Here is a 24,580-nt window from a genome sequence, read left to right as displayed (position 1 = left end):
TTTAACATTTTAGACCAATTTGTTTTCTGCTACATATTTTTGGTAAAAAAAATTGCAATAAGCGTACTTTGATTGGTTTGCACAAAAGTTATCACGTCTACTAACTACGGGAAAGATTTATGTAATTTTTATTGTTTTTTTACTAGTAATGGCGGCGATCTGCGTTTTTTTGTGGGACTGCGACATTGCGGCAGACAGATCAGACCCCTAACCTACATTTTTGGGGGGACCAGTGACATTACTACAGTAATCGGTGCTAAAAATATGCACTGTTACTGTACTAATGACACTGGCAGGAAAGGGGTTAACACTGTGGGTGATCAGGGGGTTAAATGTGAATCTAGGGGAGTGGTTCTAACTGTATGGGGGCGGGGCTTGTGAAATGATCACAGAGACCTGTGATCCTATATAGAAGGGTCACAGGCGCGCGCTCTGTGATCATTCCAGAAAAAAGAACGGTCAGCTGTGTTTACAACAACAGCTGACCGTTCTTCTCTCTCAGCAGATGGCTAAAATCAACTTTGAGAGACAAATAGCGGAGGATAGTAAAAAAAACCCAAAGAAATTCTTTAAATATATCAACAGCAAAAAAACTAGGGCAGAGCATATTGCACACATAATTAACGATGATGGGAGGATGGTTACAGAGGACACTGAAAAAGCAACCGTGCTGAATTCTTTTTTCTCGTCAGTCTTTACGCAGGAAAAGGAAGGGTACACTGACCATGACTGTATGGTTAGTAGTAATACACAGGACTTGCCACTATGGCTAACAGAGGGGGAAATCAGGGAAAGACTGGATAAACTTAACACAAACAAATCACCAGGCCCGGATGGCGTACATCCGAGAGTGCTCAAGGAACTCAGTATGGTTATATCTAGACCACTGTTCCTGATCTTTGCTGACAGTATTAGGACAGGAGATGTACCAGGGGATTGGAGGAAGGCTAACGTGATTCCGATATTCAAAAAGGGCCAGAGACATATCCCGGGAAATTATAGGCCTGTCAGTCTGACATCAATAATATGTAAACTTTTGGAGGGGATGATAAGGGACTATATCGTAGAGTATGCTAAAGACAACAACATCATCAGTAGTAACCAGCACGGGTTTACAAATGGGCGTTCTTGTCAAACCAATCTCTTAGCATTCTACGAGGAAGTGAGCTGTGAGCTAGATAGGGGGAGACCAGTGGATGTGGTGTACTTGGATTTCGCTAAGGCGTTTGATACAGTTCCCCACAAGCGCTTAATTTATAAAATAAGGTCTGCAGGTATCGACAGCAGGGTTTGCTCTTGGATACGGAATTGGCTAAAAGGCCGTGTCCAAAGGGTAGTAATAAACAGCGCATACTCAGACTGGTCTGAGGTAGTAAGCGGGGTGCCCCAGGGCTCAGTCCTGGGACCAACCTTGTTCAATTTATTCATAAACAGCATTGAGGAAGGGATCAGTAGTTCGTTATCAGTTTTTGCAGATGACACAAAATTGGCCAGGGCAATAACTGCACAGCATGAAGCAGATATCCTACAGAATGACCTGGACAAAATTACGGAGTGGGCAACGACATGGCAAATGAGGTTTAATGTGGAGAAGTGTAAGGTTTTGCACTTGGGGACCAAAAACATAAAAACACAATACACGTTAGGAGGGGAACCCTTGGGGGAATCAAAAATGGAGAAAGATTTGGGAGTCTTAGTTGATGATAGATTAGGCAACAGCATGCAATGCCAAGCGGCAGCTTCCAAAGCCAACAGAATATTAGCATGCATAAAGAAAGGGATGTATTCCAGAGATAAGACTATAATCCTTCCACTTTATAAAACTCTGGTCCGACCGCATCTGGAGTATTCTGTCCAGTTCTGGTCGCCAGTCCTCAGGAGGGATGTGTTGGAGCTGGAGAAAGTCCAGAGAAGGGCAACTAAACTGATTAGGGGGTTGGAGGACCTTACCTATGAAGAGCGGCTGCAATCGCTCGATTTATTTTCCCTGGAGAAAAGACGTCTGAGAGGGGACATGATAGCAATTTATAAATATCTTAATGGGGATCTCAGCTTAGAAGAAAAGCTGTTCATTCGAAGGAATTGCATGAGGACTCGAGGACATACAATGCGATTAGAGGAGAAGCGTTTTAACCTCAGGCAACGTGGGGGGTTCTTTACTGTTAGGGCTACAAGATTGTGGAATTGTCTACCACAAGAGGTGGTTTCTGCGGGTAGTATGGTGACTTTCAAAAGACTCTTAGACTTACATCTCAAGGATCAGGAGATTGAGGGCTATGTTAGATGATTACAGTCACACACACCTACACAGGTTGAACTGGATGGACTATTGTCTTTATTCAACCTCGCCTACTATGTAACTATGTAAGCAGGGAGCGATCGCGGGTATCAGGCAGCAATCGGAGGTGCAGGTGCACGACCGACGTAGACCTACGTTGGTTCGCACAGGAGGGGCTGCCTGCCGCAGTATATCGGCGGCGGGTGGTCCGGAAGTAGTGAAATCTCCTGAGACCAGCGGTCACAGGAAGCAGTGACTTAGATCCCACACTGCACATATAAAGCTACGAGGCTGTAGGCACAGGAATACCTATATACCAGGAAATGCTGTGCTACTTTAACAGGAATTCAAGACAAATTGTACCTAGTTTAAAATAGTTCTAAACTTCAGACATGAAAAGTAAACAAAGCATATCCTTCTATAGTGTGTACTTGTCTCAATTAGGAGCCATAAGTATCACTTTTGTCTGCTGCTTTGTTCCTCTGCTATCAGCATGATTCACTTCTGATAAGTTTTCCTGACACCAAGAGAAAAAAGGTGACAGAGGAGGGAGCTCCCGCATACAGTCTGTGATTGACAGCCTCAGCTCAGTTCCTGTGTGCTGTGTGGAAGGGGGGGTGTCTCTTCCCTCCAATCAGCTCTCAGAGCTCTCTTCACTGAGCGTAACTTTAGCTTTCCACCCCCTTATTTCTGAACTGTCAGACAAGCTTTAACCACTTGCCGACCGCCGCAAGTACATTTACTGCGCCAGTCAGCCCCTCCTGGGCAAAGCGACGTAGTACTATGTCGCTAGCCCAGGAGCCTGTAGGGGGCGAGCGCGTGCCGCCGGAGGCACGCTCCCGCCCCCGCTCATTCCCCTGCCTCCCCGTGCGTGTGACCGGCGGGTCCAATCTCCGCCGGTCACTCGCGATCTCCCGGTGGAGAGGGAGAAAGGCAGGCGGCTAATGTAAACAAAGCAGCCTGTCATTCTCCCTGGTGTAACAGCAGAGATCATACGATCCTGCTATGTAGGATCGTATGTCTCTGTGGTTACATGAAAAGCCACACCCCTTTACAGTTAGAAGCACGCCCCTAGGGACACATTTAACCCCTGCATCTCTAATAAAGTTACCCCTTCCCTGCCAGTGTCATTTTTACAGTAACAGTGCATATGTATAGCACTGATTACTGTAGTAATGTCACTGGTACCCCCAAAAGTGTCAAAAATGTCAGTCAAGGGTCCACTCTGTCCGCCGCAATGTCGTAGTCCCGCAAAAAAAATCTCAGATCGCCGCCATTACTCGTTAAAAAAAAAAACAATAAAAATGACATCAATCTTTCCCTTAGTTAGTAAACGCAATAACTTTTGTGCAAACCAATCAAAATACGCTTATTGCAATTTTTTTTACCAAACATAGGTAGCAGAAAACAAATTGGCCTAAAATGTTAAAAAATTTTGAATTTTACATTTTTTTTGGGGAATTTCATATAAAAAAATGTGAAAAATATTGTTATTTTTTCAAAATTTTCGCTCTTTTTTGGTTTATAGCACAAAAAGTAAAAATCGCACAGGTGATCAAATAGCACCAAAAGAAAGCTCTGTTTGTGGGAAAAAAAGGACGTCAATTTCATTTGGGTACAGCGTCGCACTACCGTGCAATTGTCCGTAGAAATCACGCAGTGCCGAATCGCAAAATAGGCTCTGGTCTTTGAGCAGCCAAATTCTACGGGGCTTAAGTGGTTAAAATTCAGCACTTTGAACTGATGTAGAGAAGCAAAGGCTGCAGATAGACAGGTACAACACTACAATGAAGGAGGATATTTTTCATCTCTGTGTATCATCTAAATGCCCGTCACTTCACTCGGTATATATAAGGGTTTACAACAACTTTAAGATACTTCTTAGGCCGAAAAAACAATCGTGTTTTTTTTAATTTTTGTTAGAGTGCTAAAGAATTAGAACTGCTAGTAGATTGTTTTGCTGACTGTGACTCCATTGGCGAGGTTTTCCAATGCTTATGCCCACTGCTTATATCCTACAAAAAAAAAAAGTTTGGGTTGGAGTAATGATGTCAGTTGCTGATGTATGGTGAGCGACACTGGCAGCTAACGGGTTAACTGTCTCGCCATATGCCTTACCATGCAAAGCATATCATATCAATTCAGTGTTTTTCTATATACCTTAATTCCTCACAACTTCTGCGCTCGCAGTTATCTGCCACCTCAGCTATCTCCGGCTCACTTTCAATTAACTCCCTGCTCCATGGCTCATTTGCTGCTCATTCTGTGAATAATTAAGAAAGGAATTTTTAATAACTGTATAGAAGCTAATTCATTTATTGAGCGCCGTCCTTCTCCCTTGCAGCACTTCAGGCACCGCCCTGTCAGGACACCAGGGGGAGCTGTGCCCCAAGGCAGACTCTCACAGCCTTGCTGATGCAAAGCCAATGTGAAGAGCAATAGCTATTTTTCAAGGAGGCCAAGCGCACCAAACCTTACCTGTCCCTTTAACCTCTTCTCTGATGCACACCTCCTGCCCCATGTTTGGCAGCCTTAACTGCACCATTTGTTACACAGCTGATTACTATTGGCTTGCATACTGATGTCACTGCGTCATTTGTCTGCATCTGTTGCAATTAAGGTTCTCACCTTTTCTGGAAAAAAATGTATACTGACCAGGCTGGTAAAATACCAGGTGGGTGCCCTAGTTACCATGCGTGACAGATAATCATTGGCTGGGTGTAAGGTTTATGAGAACAGACGGTGGTGTGGTGACTCTGGGTTGTGAATTTAAAGCGTAAATCCACTTTTTGTTGAGAAAGAAACATTCCCCTCTGGGTGATTTCTGTACATTGCAAGGATTTTACCAAACTTTGTTGCAGATTCCTACCTTTTGTTATTCTGACAAAATCATTGTTTGTTCCTCTGTGCCTCTGTGCTGAGTGGGTCAAATGGGAGTGTTTTCATAATTATCTATCGGCTGTGGCACCTGCAGGGCTCTAATAAGGAAAGCTGCTGGGCCTGCATCCCTTTAGACGTGTTTCTATTGGGAGTATTTCACCAAAATGACATTTTTGTTGCTGAAATCTGACTTGTATCGTAGTATCGTAGTGCAGATTTCTGGGAAAATTGGTGAGCCAATCACACAAGCAGGAAATTATGTTTCTGTGGTGTGTTCAGCACACATTGTGTGTACAGAACACCTCCAGGTAGCCGTATTGCATTGCATTTTCAGAAAATTACAACAGCTGCAGATTGAAAAGGAAAGGTAATTTTTAATAACATTCGATTTGTTTCCCTGCACAAGTGGAGTTACCCTTTAAACTCCAGGGGTTTAATAGCTACTTGGACTTGTGTCTGCTTGCCAATTGAAATGAATGCCTATTAAGGCGCAAGTAAGTTAAATCAAATCAAAAAGGCAAAAAGATTTATAAAAAACAGCGGTTAAACAGTTGCCGACCAACTGCCGCAGATTTACTGTGGTAAGGTGGCTCAGCTGTGCGAACCAACATAACTGTATGTCGGTTGCGCTTGGGGCTAGGGTGCACATGCTGATTTGGTTCAGAACCGATCAGTCGTCAGGTCCAGGCCAATGACCTTTGGCCTGAACCTAGTGATCACTGCAGAGCATCCTGTGCCTGTGTAATGTAAACACAAACACAAGAAGTGATGCAATCTCCTCTCCTGGAGCCCTTTTTGGTTCCAGCGTGAGAGAAGAGAGCATCACAGTAAGTACACAAGCACTACACTGACATCAGTACACATTTGCACACATTTAACCCCCTGATCACCCCCAGTTAACACTTTCACTCCCTGCCACAATGTCACTATATACAGTATGCAGATAATTTACTGATCACTGTATTAGTGTCACTTGTGACTTCAGTTAGTGTGAGAGACAGTTAATGGTAGTTAGTGTCTGTCCCAGATAGGTTTAGGGTACCCGCCATATATCCCCTAATAAAAATGTAACCCCCCGATCACCCCGAGTTAACCCCTTCATTGCCCTGTCACAGTGTCACTATTATAGTGTACAGATCTTTTTTCTAAACACTGTATTAGTGTCACAGGTGACATCAGTTAGCGTTTACGTTAGTTAGCGTCAATACTGGACAGTGTCAGATTGCCTGCCGCATATTTAGTAATACATTTTAACCCTTTGATTGCCAGTGACACACACACACACACACTAAACACCTCCATTACTAATATAGTGTCCGAACGGATCAATATCTTTGATCTGATCAAAACTATACTAGCATCCCCATAGTTTAGTATAGTGTTCCCAAAATGCAGCGTTAGCAGGATCAGCCCCGACACCTGTGCCAGCACCTGTGGTTAACCCCTCCACCCCCCCCAAGAAGTGCAGTATTAGCAGATTACTGTCGCTTCCAATACACAACACACTAAACCACAGTGTTAGCAGAGTGTAAGATTCTGGTACCTCCGGTACCCTTAATCACCACTTTCCTCTGTAATGCGTCCCACCTTTCTCTTCAGGTGGTACGCATATACCTTTAAGAACGATGATGTCACTGCTGAGCGTCGCAGAGTGGCTATTTCAACCGCCGGCGGTCTCACTCACATTGTTCGTTCAACCTGCCTTGCTATCCACATGCTTTCAAGCCTGTCTCTCGATCGGAACCTCCAGCCATTCCCTTTACCTGGAGCAGACCGGAACCTCGCTACTGATCCCTGTATCTCGCTACCGGATCATTCCTTATCTACTGGACCTCTCTAACCTACTAACATTACAAGTGATAAGTACCCCGCAGGGGAACCCTCCATAACCTTATTGCACTATCTACCTATGCACATTAAGGACTGTTACTACCTATCTATACTATCCTATCATCTGCACTGTTACATAGATTGCTAGCTCTTCAGCCTACTACCATCTATCATCTGCACTGCTGCATAGATTGCTAGCTCTCCTGTCTACTACTATCTATCCTTGCACTGGGTTAGTCTATCCTGTATTTGTCATCTGCTGTTCTCACCACCTGTTAGCATACTCGATACTAACCTATCTGCATTCCTAAATACCATCTTGAACTCTCCTATACAAAACCTATCAAGTGATTACCATCCTTGTCACTGTTCACACCTGTCCCTTCAGCACATCACCTTCATACTATCATATACATCCTATCACTCCAGGAACATCTCATTGAGTGTGTATATATTTATATGTTGAAGCTGACAGGCCCACGGTGATGAGTCCTGGAGAGTTGGATCTGGTATTCAACACATCTCTACATGACTACTGAGTGGAGATTTTGCAGCTGCAAATCCAGCCTATAAATAAAAACGCAGGAGCGTTACAGATTGAACGAACCATAAAAATGGATTCAGCAGAATTACCCACTCAAGTGACACAATTAACACAACAAGTAAAAGCGTTAATACTTGCTCTGACTGACGTACAAGAAAAGAATCAGACTCTGACACAGCAGGTAACCCAGCTCTCACGGCTTACTGCTATTCAGCCTCCTGAACCTAAAATAAACCCTCCTCTAGTGTTTACAGGTGATCGGAAAAAATTTAGTGAATTCAAAAACGCATGTCAATTGCTTTTTTTGTTAAAACCTCGTACATACCCCACTGATCAAATAAAAGTCTGTACCGTTATTTCATACCTGACGGGTGATCCACGGGCCTGGGCAGACTCTCTCTTTGAGAGTAATGATCAGATTCTCAACACCTATTCCTTATTCCTAGCGGAACTCGCTAGTTTATACGATGACCCCAATAGGCAGAGTACTGCTGATATTCAGTTGAGGGCCTTAAAACAAGGAAGGAGACCTGTAGAAGACTTTGTATCTGAGTTCAAAAGATGGACCCTTGATTCAGGGTGGAATGACACATCTTTGCGAACTCAATTCAGACTCGGGTTATCAGAAACTGTTAAAGACGAGCTCGCCCGAGCGGATTTACCTGGCACCTTGGAGGCCTTGATACAACTTAGTATCAACATCGACAGACGACTGCGAGAAAGAAGGGCTGAAAAGATGGGAATGCCATTGTCTAGTCCTTCTCAGATTTCGGCCGTTGACCCTACTCCCATGGATGTAGGAACCATACACCCACCTTTAACGACTACTGAACGAGCTAGAAGAACATCCAGAAATCTCTGCATGTACTGCACACCTGTCCCCTTGTCCGTAAAAAGAGGGTGAGTGTTCACATGTCTTGCTGGGAGGATTAACGACTTCCTTCTCTAACCCCTATCTTTTTGTTCATTTAATATTACAGTGGGACCAAACTAGGATCACCACCAAGGCTATGGCCAACACTGGATCTTGTGGAAACTATATTGATACACGCTTTGTTACCTTAAATAAAATACCTATTATTTCAAAATCTAAGCCTGTTTCTGTTAGTTTCATTAATGGTATTCCACTGTCTTCTGGTCCAATCACCAACCAGACTCAGGCACTCCTTGCCACTACCAACGAATCACATGTGGAGACCATCACCTTTGACATACTATCCTCACCCCATTTTCCTATTATTTTGGGACTTCCCTGGTTACACACACACCAACCAATCATAGATTGGAAAAAACGGACTTTGGTTTTCCCCTCTCACTATTGTGAGAATACGTGTAACCTCCCATCTTATGGGAAGATTCTGTCTGTGGTGTCAGATGAAATTGCACCACTATGCTATCAGGATCTGTCCGAAGTGTTCCTTGAGAAAAATGCTCAAGTGTTGCCTCCCCATAGGGATTACGATTGCACTATCGATCTACTCCCTAACAGCAAATTGCCTTTCGGTCATGTTTATCCCCTTTCACAGGATGAACTTTCTCATCTCAAGGAATACTTGGATGAGAATTTGACAAAAGGGTTCATTAGACCCTCTACTTCTTCCACTGCTGTAGGACTTTTCTTTGTCCGCAATAAGGATTCCAGTCTCAGGCCTATTATCGATTATAGGCAATTAAACACGATTACAATAAAGGATCGCTATCCTTTGCCGCTCATCCCTGAACTTATTGAACAGGTGCGTGGGGTTACTTATTTCACCAAATTAGACCTAAAGGGGCATACAACCTAATCCAAATCCGTGACGGGGATGAGTGGAAAACAGCATTCAAAACCAGATACGGACTATTCGAATACCTTGTGATGCCATTCGGGCTATGTAATGCTCCTGTAGCTTTCCAAAGATTCATAAACGACATCTTTAGAGACTTACTTGATTTCTGTGTTGTAGTATACCTAGACGATATACTTATTTATTCTCGATCTATGCCTGAACACATAAAACATGTAAGACTTGTGTTGTCCAGACTGCTCTCACACAGACTATATGTGAAATAAAAAAAATGTCTATTTCATAAAGAAGAAATATTATTTCTAGGATACTTCATATCCAAAACTGGAATTAAGATGGATATGAGTAAGATATCCTGTATTCTAGACTGGCCTATACCAACAACTCGTAAGGCCCTACAGCGATTCCTTGGATTCTCGAACTTCTATAGGAAGTTCATCAAGAACTTTTCCGCTATTGTGATTCCTCTCACACAACTGACAAGTATAAAAAAACCATTCAAATGGTCAGAAGAAGCAAATCAAGCTTTCTGCTTGTTAAAATCAAGCTTTACTTCTGCTCCCATACTACGCCATCCAGACCCATCCCTCCAATATATTCTAGAGGTAGATGCGTCAAATATGGCAGTAGGAGCAGTTCTCTCCCAACGACCAACAAACACTTCATCACTCCACCCAGTGCTTTCTTTTCAAAATCACTAAGCAGCCCAGAGGTGAATTACCCAGTGGGTGAAAAGGAGTTGCTTGCCATAAAACTGGCACTGGAGAATTGGCGACATCTGCTCGAAGGTACCCAGTTACCAATACTCATATATACAGATCATAAAAACCTTCAATACCTCCAGACTAACAAGACTCTCTCCCACCGGCAGGTACGATGGTCATTATTCTTTTTAAGATTTAATTTCCTAGTGACCTACACGCCTGCAGACAAAAATAAAAAAGCGGATGCGCTATCACGATTAACCGAAGATAACTGCGCCGAAATCCCTTCCATTCCCATAATACCCTATGAACGCATTATTGGTGTTGTCCGTTCCTTGAAGGAAGAGATTTTGCACAGTATAAGAATGGATTCACCTCCACCACAACTAAGTACTGATGCAGAAGGCTTCCTCTATTACAATGACAAACTCTACATACCCCCTACTATGCGCACCAAAATTTTGGAGTTATCGCATGATGTGCCCATGGCAGGACATATGGGTATAACGAAAACCTTTAATTTGCTCACCAGGCAGTTTTGGTGGCCTGATATGAAGACGTCTGTACAAAAATTTGTTTCTTCATGTGACATCTGTGCAAGGTCCAAAATTGACACTACAAAACCATCTGGACTACTTTGTAGTCTACCAATACCCCAGGTTCCATGGGAAGTTGTATCCTTAGATTTCATTGTAGAACTACCACCCTCTAAAGGATTTAATACCATCCTAGTGTCAGTGGACCACTTGACAAAGATGGCACATTTCATTGCTATCCGTAGACTACCTTCATCTAAACAAACAGCAGAACTACTGATGAAACATGTGTTTAAGTTGCATGGAATTCCAAAAACTCTTTTGTCCGACCGTGGTTCACAATTCATCTCTAAATTTTGGCAAGCACTTTGTCAAATTTTACGCATTGAGCGAAAGCTCACTTCTCCCTACCATCCTCAGACCAACGGACAGACTGAAAGAGTCAACCAGTGCATTGAGCAATATCTACGTTGCTACACATCATACTTGCAGGATGATTGGGTGGATCTCCTTCCTCTAGCAGAATTTGCTTACAACAACGCAACCCACAGTACCACGAAGCAAAGTCCGTTCTACTTGAACTATGGGTTTCATCCCACTCTTCTTCCACCACGCATCCTGCCATCGAGTAACCCAGTAGCCTCGGATTACCTTACCCAAATAAAAGACTCTTTGGGCTTACTCAATACCACTATATCACACGCTCACAGTCAACAAAAAAAGTACTACGACCTTCGTAGAAGACCTTCTCCTCAGTATGCTATTGGGGACCTCGTTTGGCTATCGACAAAGAACTTAAGATTAAAAATCCCTAGCAAGAAGCTTGGACCTTTATTTTTGGGACCCTTCCCAATTAAAAAAACTTATCGGAAAAGCTGCAATACAGCTCACCCTACCAGCAGATCTCAAGATCCATCCCATCTTCCATGTGTCGCTACTGAAGCCCCATGTTCCTAACCAAGGAATAAGGCCTACCATCTTGCCTCCACCTCCAATACAAGTTGAAGGCGGAGAAGAGTATGAGATCAAGGAAATTTTGGATTCTCGCATCCATAGAGGAAGACTCCAGTATCTCATAAGATGGAAGAACTATGGACCCCAAGACGACACCTGGCTAGATACCTCTGATATTCATGCGCCTAGACTTATACGGAACTTTCACTCGAAACACCCAGAGAAACCTGTCCTATAGGCCTTCCGGAGCCGGCCTTAAGGGGGGGGTACTGTAAGATTCTGGTACCTCCGGTACCCTTAATCACCACTTTCCTCTGTAATGCGTCCCACCTTTCTCTTCAGGTGGTACGCATATACCTTTAAGAACGATGATGTCACTGCTGAGCGCCGCAGAGCGGCTATTTCAACCGCCGGCGGTCTCACTCACATTGTTCGTTCAACCTGCCTTGCTATCCACATGCTTTCAAGCCTGTCTCTCGATCGGAACCTCCAGCCATTCCCTTTACCTGGAGCAGACCGGAACCTCGCTACTGATCCCTGTATCTCGCTACCGGATCATTCCTTATCTACTGGACCTCTCTAACCTACTAACATTACAAGTGATAAGTACCCCGCAGGGGAACCCTCCATAACCTTATTGCACTATCTACCTATGCACATTAAGGACTGTTACTACCTATCTATACTATCCTATCATCTGCACTGTTACATAGATTGCTAGCTCTTCAGCCTACTACCATCTATCATCTGCACTGCTGCATAGATTGCTAGCTCTCCTGTCTACTACTATCTATCCTTGCACTGGGTTAGTCTATCCTGTATTTGTCATCTGCTGTCCTCACCACCTGTTAGCATACTCGATACTAACCTATCTGCATTCCTAAATACCATCTTGAACTCTCCTATACAAAACCTATCAAGTGATTACCATCCTTGTCACTGTTCACACCTGTCCCTTCAGCACATCACCTTCATACTATCATATACATCCTATCACTCCAGGAACATCTCATTGAGTGTGTATATATCTGTATGTTGAAGCTGACAGGCCCACGGTGATGAGTCCTGGAGAGTTGGATCTGGTATTCAACACATCTCTACATGACTACTGAGTGGAGATTTTGCAGCTGCAAATCCAGCCTATAAATAAAAACGCAGGAGCGTTACACAGAGTCAGGCCTGATCTCTGCTAGCACTAGCAGTTACATTTTTTGGTAGCGGTTCAAACAGGCCTTGACAGCCTGCTGCTTTTTTACCCGTGAGTCACACTAGGTACTGTGACAGGAAGTCAGGTAAATCTGGGAATGTAGTCACAGGCAGGAGATACATTTCCACCTGATTTAGAAAGTTCACTAATTACTATAGGGTGTTGGCTACAGAGCTAGCCAGCAAGAAGTTGAAAGGCCTTCAGCTGTTCAGAATGAGGAAATGAAGGCCTCTATAATTGTCCAAAGGAAGTCTAATGGATTGCTGCCTCTGGAAGCTGTCTCCTGAAGCCATGTGGGCTGGGAGAAGGAGGACAGTCAGATATGTGCCTCCCGACAAGCTGGTGAGCATGGGAGAAGACCACCTGAAGTGATGTGCGCTAAGGAGGGTAACCAAGTGTGAAGACGTTTCAAAGGTGAGAAAACGAACTATTTCTATGTGAAAGAAATAAACGAATGTTTGCCATATGAAGAGGCAAGCCAAGAGACATTCTCATTGTGATGAGTTAAGGACATGTTCAATGGACATTTGTGCTGTGTGAAGAGATTATAAATGGACTATTGAGTGTCCGCTGTAGGACAAGAAAGTCTGCCCAACAGTAGGTTGGAGACAGACTCTTAGGTAGGTTCCAGAGTGAGAAGGTAGCCGCCCACAGAGGCAAGGATTTATTTTCTGTTTTATTTTATTTTGGATGTTTTTGCTGCATGGAGTCTGGTGAAGAAAACACCATTAATAAACCAAACTGTCGTTTGCAAGCACTTGTCGGCTATCTCTCTGGGAAAATGCACCCCCCAAGGGGTCATCTATGCCTACCACCGAGCTAATCCCTCACATATGGTGGAGGTATGCAGTGGGCAGAAGCAGAGATCCCTGCAAAGAAGTGCATATGTTTGATGAACTTTTTCTGGTGCACGAGATTGCACAATCTATGTGTGCAGGAGAGAAGATCCTGACAGAAAAAAAAAAAACATGTTTTAAAGAGACAGAGGTCTCAAAATTTTTCATGAACTTTGTTGTGTCTGGTGCAAGGGACTGCACAAACTGTGTGCGCAGGAAAAGAGATCTTGCAAGAGAGAGAAAAACTACATGTGTTAAAGAGACAGTGGTCTGAAAATTTTTTGCTGGACTGTGAAAAATTTGTTTGTGGAGTTATTAAAGATGGGGTGATCGAGACGCCTGAAAAATGCAAGGATGGATGAAGTGAGAGACCGGATTCTATGGATGGAGGGGATGTTACCGTCTGAACGAGCCCCATCCATGCCTAAAGAGAGTCTACTAAAGAGGAAGGTTGTTGTCCCTAGCAACACTGATGAAACTGCTATGGAGACGCAGTGTGCTCAGATGAAAAGTAAACTCAAAATGGGGGAGATGCTGAAACAGCGGAGCTTTGCAGTTCAACAAAAGGCTCACCAAGAGAGCATGGCAGGCTGGAAACAGAGACGCCAGCAGCAAATGGAGGCCATCGGTTTGGAGGAAACCGAGTATGTGTGCAGGGCTGAGTTGGATGCCTTGCAATGGAAAATGGAAGAAAAGGAACGAGCCCTGGAGTTGCTTAGGATGGAGCATAGAAACGTGCAGGCTCAGGTGTTCCAGTGGGAAGAATCCACTGCTCTTCTTTTTTCCGAGTTGCACAAACGCAGAGAGACTATAATGGAGAAAGATACCATCCTCATGGAAAAGGAAAGTGAAATTCAGACTTTGCAGAAGCAAAGTATGTGTGAAATGTTGGAGTTGCGTAATCAGCTGGAAAAAAGTCTTCAGTGTTTGGAAGCTACAAAAATAGACCTGCAGGGGGCGCAGGAACAGAATGTTGCTCTGAAAACGACATTGTCTCTCAGCGACAACGAGAAAAGTGAAAGAGAGGCTAAATTACTGAGTACTGTGTATGAGCTCACCACTTTGAGCAATGTGGTAGATGAATTACGTGCAGACTGTGAAAGTTGGAAAGGTGAAGCCCAACGTTTCCAGCAGCAGTTAAAGGAGAAAGAAGCCTGTGTGGCAGAATTACAGTCTCATTCCCAGAAACTAGCCAATGAGGTGAAGGCTCTTCTGCAGGGAAAAGGAGATTCTGAACACAAGAGAAAAAAAAATAGAGGCACAGCTGCAGGAATCGCAAGTCAAGGTGTCAGAAGGTGACCGAGTGTGTGCTAAGCTGTCAGAGAAGGCAAACCGATTGCAGGTTGAGTTGGACAATGTTACAAATCAGCTTTCTCAAGCAGACAGCAAATCTAGAGAAATTGCGGAAGATTTTTCTATCTTGGAATCGCAGCTGCAAGACACTCAGGAACTCTTACAGGAAGAGAGGTGTCAAAGGCTGAGTTTTAGCACAAAGCTAAAACAAATGGAAGATGAGAAAAATGGCTTCCTGGAACAATTAAAAGAGGAGGAGGAAGCAAAGAAAAACCTATCAGAGCAAGTCGCAACATTGCAAGTTCAGATAGCGGATATGAAAAACGCATGGAAGAAAGCGTTGGTTCATTAGAGTGTGTTGAAAATGTGAAAAAGAGGTTTGATCAGATGCTTGGTGAGGAGAAGACTGCGTCTGCAAAATATGCAGAAGAACGCGACCGTGCAAAAACGGAGGCGCGTGATAAAGAGAGCAAAGCCCTGTTCTTGGCTCGCTCTTTGGAGGAAGCTCTAGAGTGTAAGGTTGAACTAGAAAGAGTTAACAAACAGCTGTGTACAGAGATGGAAGAATTGGTCAGCTCCAAGGATGATGTTGTGAAAAGCGTTCAGGAGCTAGAAAAGTCTAATCGAACCTTAGAACAGCAAGTAGAAGAGATGAAGATTCCGTTGCAGGAACTGGAAGAGGAATTACAGGCAACAGAGGATCTGTCCCAAAGAGGGGATAGTGTGCCGGATGCAGTTTTTAAAAGGATCAGAGTTTTGGGGTCTGTCCTGAGTGAGCCTCAGAAATGTGATGACATGTGGCTTGAATCACCCCTTTGGAGCAGTGTTAATTTTGGCAGCAAATTTCAATTTAGTTTTAGTCTTAGTCTTAGGACTAAAATTGCATTTTAGTTTTAGTCCCATTTTAGTCTTCTGCAAGTGTTTTAGTTTTAGTCGTATTTAGTCGACTAAAACTCCAGTACATTTTAGCTGACTAAAACGTCCTACATTTTAGTCAACTAAAACTCATTTTAGTCATCTATAATCGAATGAGTGTAGTTCAATTGTAATTTGTAATGCATTATTTAAGCATTTCTCTACAATTTCCAAACTCATTATATACTACTGCTGGTCCTGGAGTGAAAAATGTAATATGTTATTATTTATGGTATTAAGCTTTGAGCATGCACCAATTTTGGCAGCAAATTTCGATTTAGTTTTAGTTATAGTCTTTTGACTAAAATGTCATTTTAGTTTTAGTCGTATTTTAGTCATCTGAATTGTTTTAGTTTTAGTCGTATTTTAGTCGACTAAAATTGTGTTAATTTAGTCGACGAAAACGTTTTAGTCGATTTTAGTCGACGAAATTAACACTGCTTTGGAGTAAACCGTTCCTTCAAAAACTTCAAGCATTGGAAAATGTATCAATAGAACTTCAGCAAACAAAGGAGCTGTGTAAGAAATGTGGTGATTTCTCAGTTCAGGCTGAAAACCTAGTGGAGAAAACTAAAGCGGAGAAAACTAAAGCAAGTGATATAAAGCTGGGAGAAAAAAGCAAACGCCACCTAGTGGAGAAAACTAAGGCTGTTGGTGAAAACGTGAAGCAAAGGAATTTCAAGTGCCTTTCAGGGAATATTTCCAAAATGGAACTGGTGAAAGACAGGTGGCAGAAGTTTGATCGTGATCTTGAGATGCATTCCATGTGGAATTCAGATAGAGAAAAGGAACTAGGTGACCTTGAGCGGTCAAATAGTTCAGCAGAAAGTGCATTGAAGAAACCTGTAAAAGAATGTGTTGCAGTTCCATGCTTCTTCACTGATGCAGAGAGGAGGTCTATAATGGATACCACCCAGATCGTTGGGTTCAAATGTGTTGCCTTTGACCCCTATGTTGGTGGAAGGAAAGTTGATGATGTTCTGGTTGGCTACTTCTGTGAAGAGTTTGGCAAGAAATATAAACTGAATATCAAATCAAATAGTAGGCCTTTACTGTGACTCGCTCAGGAGGGCGAACAGTTTAGGAAGTTGATGAGTGCAAATGCTTCAGATCTGCCTATGAATATGAAATGTTTGGTGAATGATATTGATGTCTCTGGGAAAAGGAACAGGGGTCACTTTGAAGAAATGTGTGACAGCCTGTTGTCTCAATTGGAAAATCCTCTGCACAGCATCTTAGAGCAAGCCAAGCTCAAGAAGGAAGATCATTCCCTTTTACAACAAAAAGTCAATGATTGTGTACAGCTGTATGGAGAGGCAACTCAAGTCACAGAGGGACATCAAGAGTCCCTACTTGGAACAAAGCTTAGTGAAGCAGAGGTTCTCAAAGTGTTGTGGAAATCATTTGTTGATTGCAGAGAGAGGCGGCTCAAGAATGTTGAAGACATTAAGACTAGCACAATTGAGTTGCCTATGGATCACGGTCCTCCATGGCGGATAGGACAAACTTGTATGCAAGACAAACTTGAGAAGGAGCGAAATGATGCCAAAAATACAGTTGAGGAATGTGTAAATGAGATGAGAGACAAACTGTTTGACATTTATGAGAAATCTGTCAATGAAGATGACAGAAACAGTTTCATTCGGAAGCTTGAAGATACTAAGAGGCGTATCAGTGAGTGTCAAGAGCAGTGCCTGACACATACGTGTCTGGAAATCTGTGTCCCAACCCTAGGGTTGAAACAAGAGGGGGGGGGGTATGTGACAGGAAGTCAGGTAAATCTGGGAATGTAGTCACAGGCAGGAGATACATTTCCACCTGATTTAGAAAGTTCACTAATTACTATAGGGTGTTGGCTACAGAGCTAGCCAGCAAGAAGTTGAAAGGCCTTCAGCTGTTCAGAATGAGGAAATGAAGGCCTCTATAATTGTCCAAAGGAAGTCTAATGGATTGCTGCCTCCGGAAGCTGTCTCCTGAAGCCATGTGGGCTGGGAGAAGGAGGACAGTCAGATGTGTGCCTCCCGACAAGCTGGTGAGCATGGGAGAAGACCCCCTGAAGTGATGTGCGCTAAGGAGGGTAACCAAGTGTGAAGACATCTCAAAGGTGAGAAAACGAACTATTTCTATGTGAAAGAAATAAAGGAATGTTTGCCATATGAAGAGGCAAGCCAAGAGACATTCTCATTGTGATGAGTTAAGGACATGTTCAATGGACATTTGTGCTGTGTGAAGAGATTATAAATGGACTATTGAGTGTCCGCTGTAGGACAAGAAAGTCTGCCAAACAGTAGGTTGGAGACAGACTCTTAGGTAGGTTCCAGAGTGAGAAGGTAGCCGCCCACAGAGGCAAGGATTTATTTTCTGTTTTATTTTATTTTGGATGTTTTTGCTGCATGCAGTCTGGTGAAGAAAACACAATTAATAAACCAAACTGTCGTTTGCACGCACTTGTCGGCTATCTCTCTGGGAAAATGCACCCCCCAAGGGGTCATCTATGCCTACCACCGAGCTAATCCCTCACAGTACCTATAAATTTATTTGCCAAAATGTCCAAACAGAGGTACACTAGTGAAGCGGCCAACATGATGCTGAGCATGACAGATGAGAGTGATGGGGAAGCCTGGGACGTTTAAAGTTTTTTTACAGTTAAAAAAAAAAGTTACAAAACAAACCCCAACAAATAAAAAGAATTAAAAAATAAAAAAGTCAAAAATAGTTGTCGATTTATTGAGTTATTTTTCTGTTATTACTCTTTTACTGTACTTTATAATATACTGTTATACTGTATATGTTTTATTGTTGCTGTTTTTCATTGTTAACCATAGTTTGCTTTGCAGATACCACCATTCTAATGTACTGTATGCTATTCTAATGTAATGTTTTATTGCTGCTGTGTTTTTGATTGTTAACCATAGTTTTCTTTGCAGATATCACCATTCTACTGTTTTACTGCACTGTACACTATTATATTGTAATGTTTTATTGTTACTGTGTTTTATTGTTAACCATTGTTTGCTTTTCAGGTATGCCCATCAGCTGCAGCACTGATTTGTTTATTCTGAAAGCAACAGCGTTTGCTTTCAGCATATATGTAAATCAATGATTGCAGCGCTGTAGGAGGTGATTTCACCACCGCAGTTAAAAAAAAAGAGCTTATATGGCAAAGCATAAGGGATGGGGTGGACACAAAAGGCTGATCTCCCCTATGCTTCACCATATATTTTTTTAACACTTTTTTTGGCAAGGATTTCTTCATCCACATCGAGGGAACATTGCATGTATGCCCATCATTAGAAGTGGCTGGATGCTGGGAGGTCTAATGGAGGGCATACCACACACTTTCTGGCAGAGATTTCTTCCCCCTCATCGATCGATGTGAATTGAGGAATCTGTTAGGTTCTCTTTTTTTGTTCAGCCCACAGGCTGCATGAAAAAAAGAACCTTACAATATTTGCCCAACAAGGACCAACAATGTACTGGTATGTCACTGGACTATGAGTGGTCATATCAGGATGATGTCTGCAGATTTAGGCATGACCTTGATGATATATTGCTCACGCATGCCATAGGTATATGTGAAATGACACCCCAACATACATTCTGCTGCTTTTCCTGAGTATGGGGATACCACAGGTGTGAGACTTTTTGTCAGTCTAGCCACGTACAGGACCCCAAAATCCAATCACCGCCTTCAGGCTTTCCAAGGGCGTAAATTGTTGATTTCTCCTCACTACCTATCAAAGTTTTGGAGGCCATGAAATGCTAAAATAGCACAAAACACCCCTAAATGACCCCCAAGGTATTTGCTAAGAGGCATGGTGAGTATTTTGCAGCTCTCATTTGTTTTGGAAAATGAAGAAAGAAAAGGAAAAGGAAAATTTATTTTTATTAGATTTTTTCAATTTTCAAAACTTTGTGACAAAAAGAGAGATCTGCTATTTTGGCATTTCATGGCCTCCGAAACTGTGATAGGTAGTGAGGAGTGAAATCAACAATTTACGCCCTTGGAAAGCCTGAAGGAAGTGATTGGTTTTCGGGGTCCTGTACCCGGCTAGACTGCCAAAAAGTCTGACACATGGGGTATCCCCATACTCAGGAGAAGCAGCAGAATGTATTTTGGGGTGTAATTCCACATATACCCATGGAATGTGTAAGCAATATATAATTTCAATGACAACTTTATGTAAAAAAATGTACCGGTATCTATTTTTTTTTGTAATTTTTCAAAGACCTGTGACAAAAAAGTGTAATATTTAATGGTCTCAACATGCCTTTGCTTGGGGTGTCTACTTTCCAAAATGGGGTAATTTGGGGGGGGGGGGTTACTGCCCTACCATTTTATTCGTTTCAAGAAATGAGATAGGCAGTCAGAAAGTAAAAGCTGCAAAAATTTCCAGTATATACACCGTAGTTTGTAGACGCTGTAACTTGTGCGCAAACCAATAAATATACGCTTACTGAGATTTTTGTTATCAAAGACATGTAGCTAAATACATTTTGGCCTAAATGTATGACAAAAATTGAGTTTATTGGATATTTTTTATAAGAAAAAGTAGAAAATGTAATTTTTCTCAAAATTTCCGGTCTTTTTTCATTTATATCGCAAAAAATAAAAACCGCAGAGATGATCAAATACCACCAAAAGAAAGCTTTATTTGTGGGGATAAAAGATCATAAGTTTCGTTTGGGTACAGCATTGCACGACTGCGAAATTACCAGGTAAAGTCACGCAGTGCCAAATTGCAAAAAAAAAAACCTTTCCGGTCCAGAAGTGGTTAATAAAGGTACAGATATCTTTAGATGCTTCTAGAATATTTTGAAAGGCAAAATATTTTGTCAAATGTCAGAGCTGCCCTAAAGCAGAGCCCAATGAAAACTGTTAACAGTAACAGTCGATATTGTGCAGGACGCCTGGGATGGGGCTCGTGGACAGGAGATATATTTCCTGATATTTGGATTGTGGTCCCTTTAAAGAAGAGTATAAGAAACATTGTTGGTACTCAGGGGTTCTCATACATGCAAGGTGAGGGGTTTTGTGGTAGTCCGGTCAGAGTGGCAAGGAAATATTTTTAGTATAGAGAAAAGAGGACAGATTTTCAGTACTCTCTGGATTAGTAAATCCTAATTTGGGACCCAGAATTCAGGGGCTTGGAGAGACTTTTGGGTGGGAAAGAGTCCCCAAACCCTGGGTACAGGAACTTTGGTTATGAAGGAGTTAAAGGAGTTGTAAAGTAAGAAAGTTTTTTTTATCTTAATGCATTCTATGCATTTGGATAAAAAAAAAAACCTTGTGTGTGGGCATCTCTGTCCCGCAATATCCACCATCCGGGAATCTCCCTCCTGATTGGCTGAGACATAGCAGCGGTGCCATTGGCTTCCGCGGCTGTCAATCAAAGTCAGTCAGCCAAACGGGAGAGAAAGGGGGCTGGGCCAAACGACAGCTCTGTGTCTGAATGGACAGACAGAGCTGCAGCTCGGCTCGGGTGCCCCCATAGCAAGCTGCTTGCTGTGGGGGCACTCGATAGGAGGGATGGAGCCAGGAGCTGCAAAGAGGGACCTGGGAGGAGAAGGATCTGGGCTGCTCTGTGCAAATCCAATGCAACAGAGCAGCGGGTAAGTATAACATGTTTGTTGTTTAAAAAAAAAACTATGAGACTTTACAATCACTTTAACCTACCTGCAAAGGAGGCTTAAAGTGGTTGTAAAGCAACAAGGTTTTTTACCCTCCTGCATTCTTTGCGTAGCACTGTCCCCATAGGGCATGCTGTGTGATGACTTCTTCGGTCTCCCTCTGATTACCTGCAGACAATCACTAGGGGATTTTTCACACATCCATCCTTACTCCCATTTGCTTGTTACTCAATAAACAGTCCAGGGTATTTGGTTTGTTATTTATTGTGGAACTTGGATGGGAGAAGGGGATAGTGAGATACTCCAACTGAACTATTCACAGAAGATAAGGACAACTCTCACTTTCCACAAGGATTACTTGTGGAAGCAGACACACTGCTTTAACCATACTGCCACTTGTATGGAAGAATTAAGTCTTCTTCCTCTCCAGCAGCAGACTTGAAGCAACAACTTTATCTTCGGGACACTCTCTAGTATCCCCATGACTGACACCCGTCCACTGACTCTTCTAGCTGAAGGGATGGCCCTCACATGACATGCCTCATGACACAGATCTGTACTCACTGTAGGCAGAATCAGATCCTTTCCAGTGTATCCCTTCCAGTCAGCTCTGGAGGACCTTTGGGTTCAGCTTCTATCTGACATTCAGGCCCTCAGGTCGACTACTAGAGGCCACATGGCAGCTTCTACAGAGAAGGGTAGCCACCCCTCCCCCTGGGGCTCTGCCCCCCTGCCAAAGACCCGAGCACATGTGTCCTTGGCAATTATACAGACACCCAGCGTGCACCGAGACACTTTAATATGCCAATCACCAGGGCTGTAACAATGCCTGTGCTCTTACTTGTCAGGTTTCCTCCCACTGTCCAATATGCCTCTCTATTGGACCAGTGTGAAATATAAATTTACCTGGCAATCTCTCTGGTAAGCAGAAAGACAGAAAAACTATACTCTCTTCTAGTACCTACTTAGGAGGGGCTACATTTGTATAAAGGTAAAAAACCTTCTGTGTGCAGCAGCCCCCTCAATACCCACCTGAGCTACCTCTCGATCCAGCGATGTCGATGGAAGCCTTGCCCCCCCGGGGACTCTCACTCCTGATTGGCTTTTGGCAGCAGTGGGAGTCAATCACAGCCAGTGAGCTAATCAGGAGACTGAGGGGGCTGAGCTAAGCCGCAGCTCTGTGAGTGAATGGACGCAGAGCGGTGGGTCGGGAGCACACCTGCTTGGGTGCCCCCACAGCAAGCTGCTTGCTGTGGGGTCACCCGGCAGGTGGGAGGGGTTCAGGAGCTCCGGCGGGGGACCCAAGAAGAGGAGGATTCAGGTTTCTCTGTGCAAAACCATTACACAGAGCAGGAAAGTTTAACATGTTTGTTATTTAAAAAAAATAAAAAATGAGACTTTAATATCGCTTTAAAGACCGCAATAAGGAAGCAGCACCTGTCAGTGAGGGGGAGTGTGAGGCAGATCACAGCTCTGGGAAAGTATGGTCTGTCCTAAGTATGGCCTGGAGACTAAAGCCCCGTACACACAGAGTTGTATAAAGTACTCGAAACCCATACTTGAGTAAAAGTACAAGTGCTCGATCAAAAAGTGACTTGAGTAGAAGTGGAAGTGCTCGATCAAAAAAGGACTTGAGTAGAAGTACTAAAGTATTCAACATTTTTTATACTTAAGTATTGCAAGTAGTTTTTTTAAAAATGTTGCTACTCAAGTACTGAAAGTAAAAGTACCAGTAGTTTTGAAAAAAAAAATTGCTACTCAAGTACTGAAAGTAAAAGTACAAGTACTGTGTTATGTAGTTATTCAAGAAAGAAGTCAAAAGTTTGAACATCATATTGTTTTTTATTATTTCAAATGCAGCTTTTATTTATACATACAGTAGCATTTATTTTCGTATGCGCTGATAATACACATGTTTTGAGCTTCATGAAACCTGCCATCTACTGTTCTGGCAGTGGTAATTTTTATAATAGTAACGAGTAACTATGCAGCACAAAAAAAAATATTGGAGTAGAAGTATTGAAATCATCGAAAAAATGTAGTGAAGTAAAAGTGGAAGTAGGAGAAAAAAATTCTACTCTAGGAAAGTACAGATACCGCCTTTCGGTACTTAAGTACAGTAGTGAAGTAGTTCTACTTAGTTACTATACATCTCTGCGTACACACGTACCGAATGTCGGCCGAACGATCGGCCGTCTTTTGTCCGGTGCTGTCCTGTCGGTTGAAAAGTGCTAAAGACTGCACACGAATTTTGTCGGCCAACAACAGCCAACTGCAGAAGTGATGCCATGTGATGGTTAACTTTCCGTGTGTTTTTTCTTCTCTGAGCATGCCCAGTCTTACTCATCTGCTGTTAGTCGGCCGAATTCTGTACTGACTGGCGAACAATCGGCAGTTCTGGTGACGGCCAACAAAAATTTTATAGCCTGCACACCCGATTCTGTTCGGCCGAAAAGTCGCAGTCAGTTGTCGGAAGCATCATACTAACAAGCCGACAATCGGCCGATCGTTCAGCGGCCGAATATTTACGCCCGACAATCGCTACGTGTGTACGGGCCTTAAGACAGTGTTTTCCTGAGCTTCTGTGGCCTTGCAGCATCCCAAAATAGGCAGGACCCGAAAACCCTAGTGTGGGAATAGTGTACTTGTGGTGAGCCATGTATTTTCCTTACACCAGTTTCATGGACTATATTTGCTTGTTTTTCTGAAGAAAGCTATTTTTGTCTGTTTTTCCATTACTGAGGACAAAGTTGTTTTTCTGCTTATCTGACTTTGAAAATAAAAATGCTTTTTGCTTTTAACAATACGGCTGGCTGATGATCCCAGGCTTCCACATATCATTTTATACATTTACAACATACATATGAACTGTTTGTATGTGCAATTCTGTTTAGCTAGTCTTGTGGCTAACATGTCTCTGCCACAATGTAAAACCAGCACGGTGACTACACTCTTTCTTTTTTACAGTTTACACTGACACCTGCCTGCTTGATGGACTGTGAATAATGATCATTATACTGCTGATGTCCTGCCTCTATCATGTACGTGCCGTGTAACTCTTATAATCCTGTTTCTAGCCATGACTTGACAGCAATGGAATTGCTAAAGCAGCAGAGTGTGGTACCCAATGAGGCCAGGTACCAAACCAAGGTGCCGCAATATACTGCTGGGCCTCAGCCCAAACC

The sequence above is a fragment of the Pelophylax lessonae genome (genome assembly GCF_965119305.1).
Source record: "Pelophylax lessonae genome assembly, chromosome: 4".
NCBI lineage: Eukaryota > Metazoa > Chordata > Amphibia > Anura > Ranidae > Pelophylax > Pelophylax lessonae.
Note: the sequence above shows the minus strand (reverse complement) of the source record.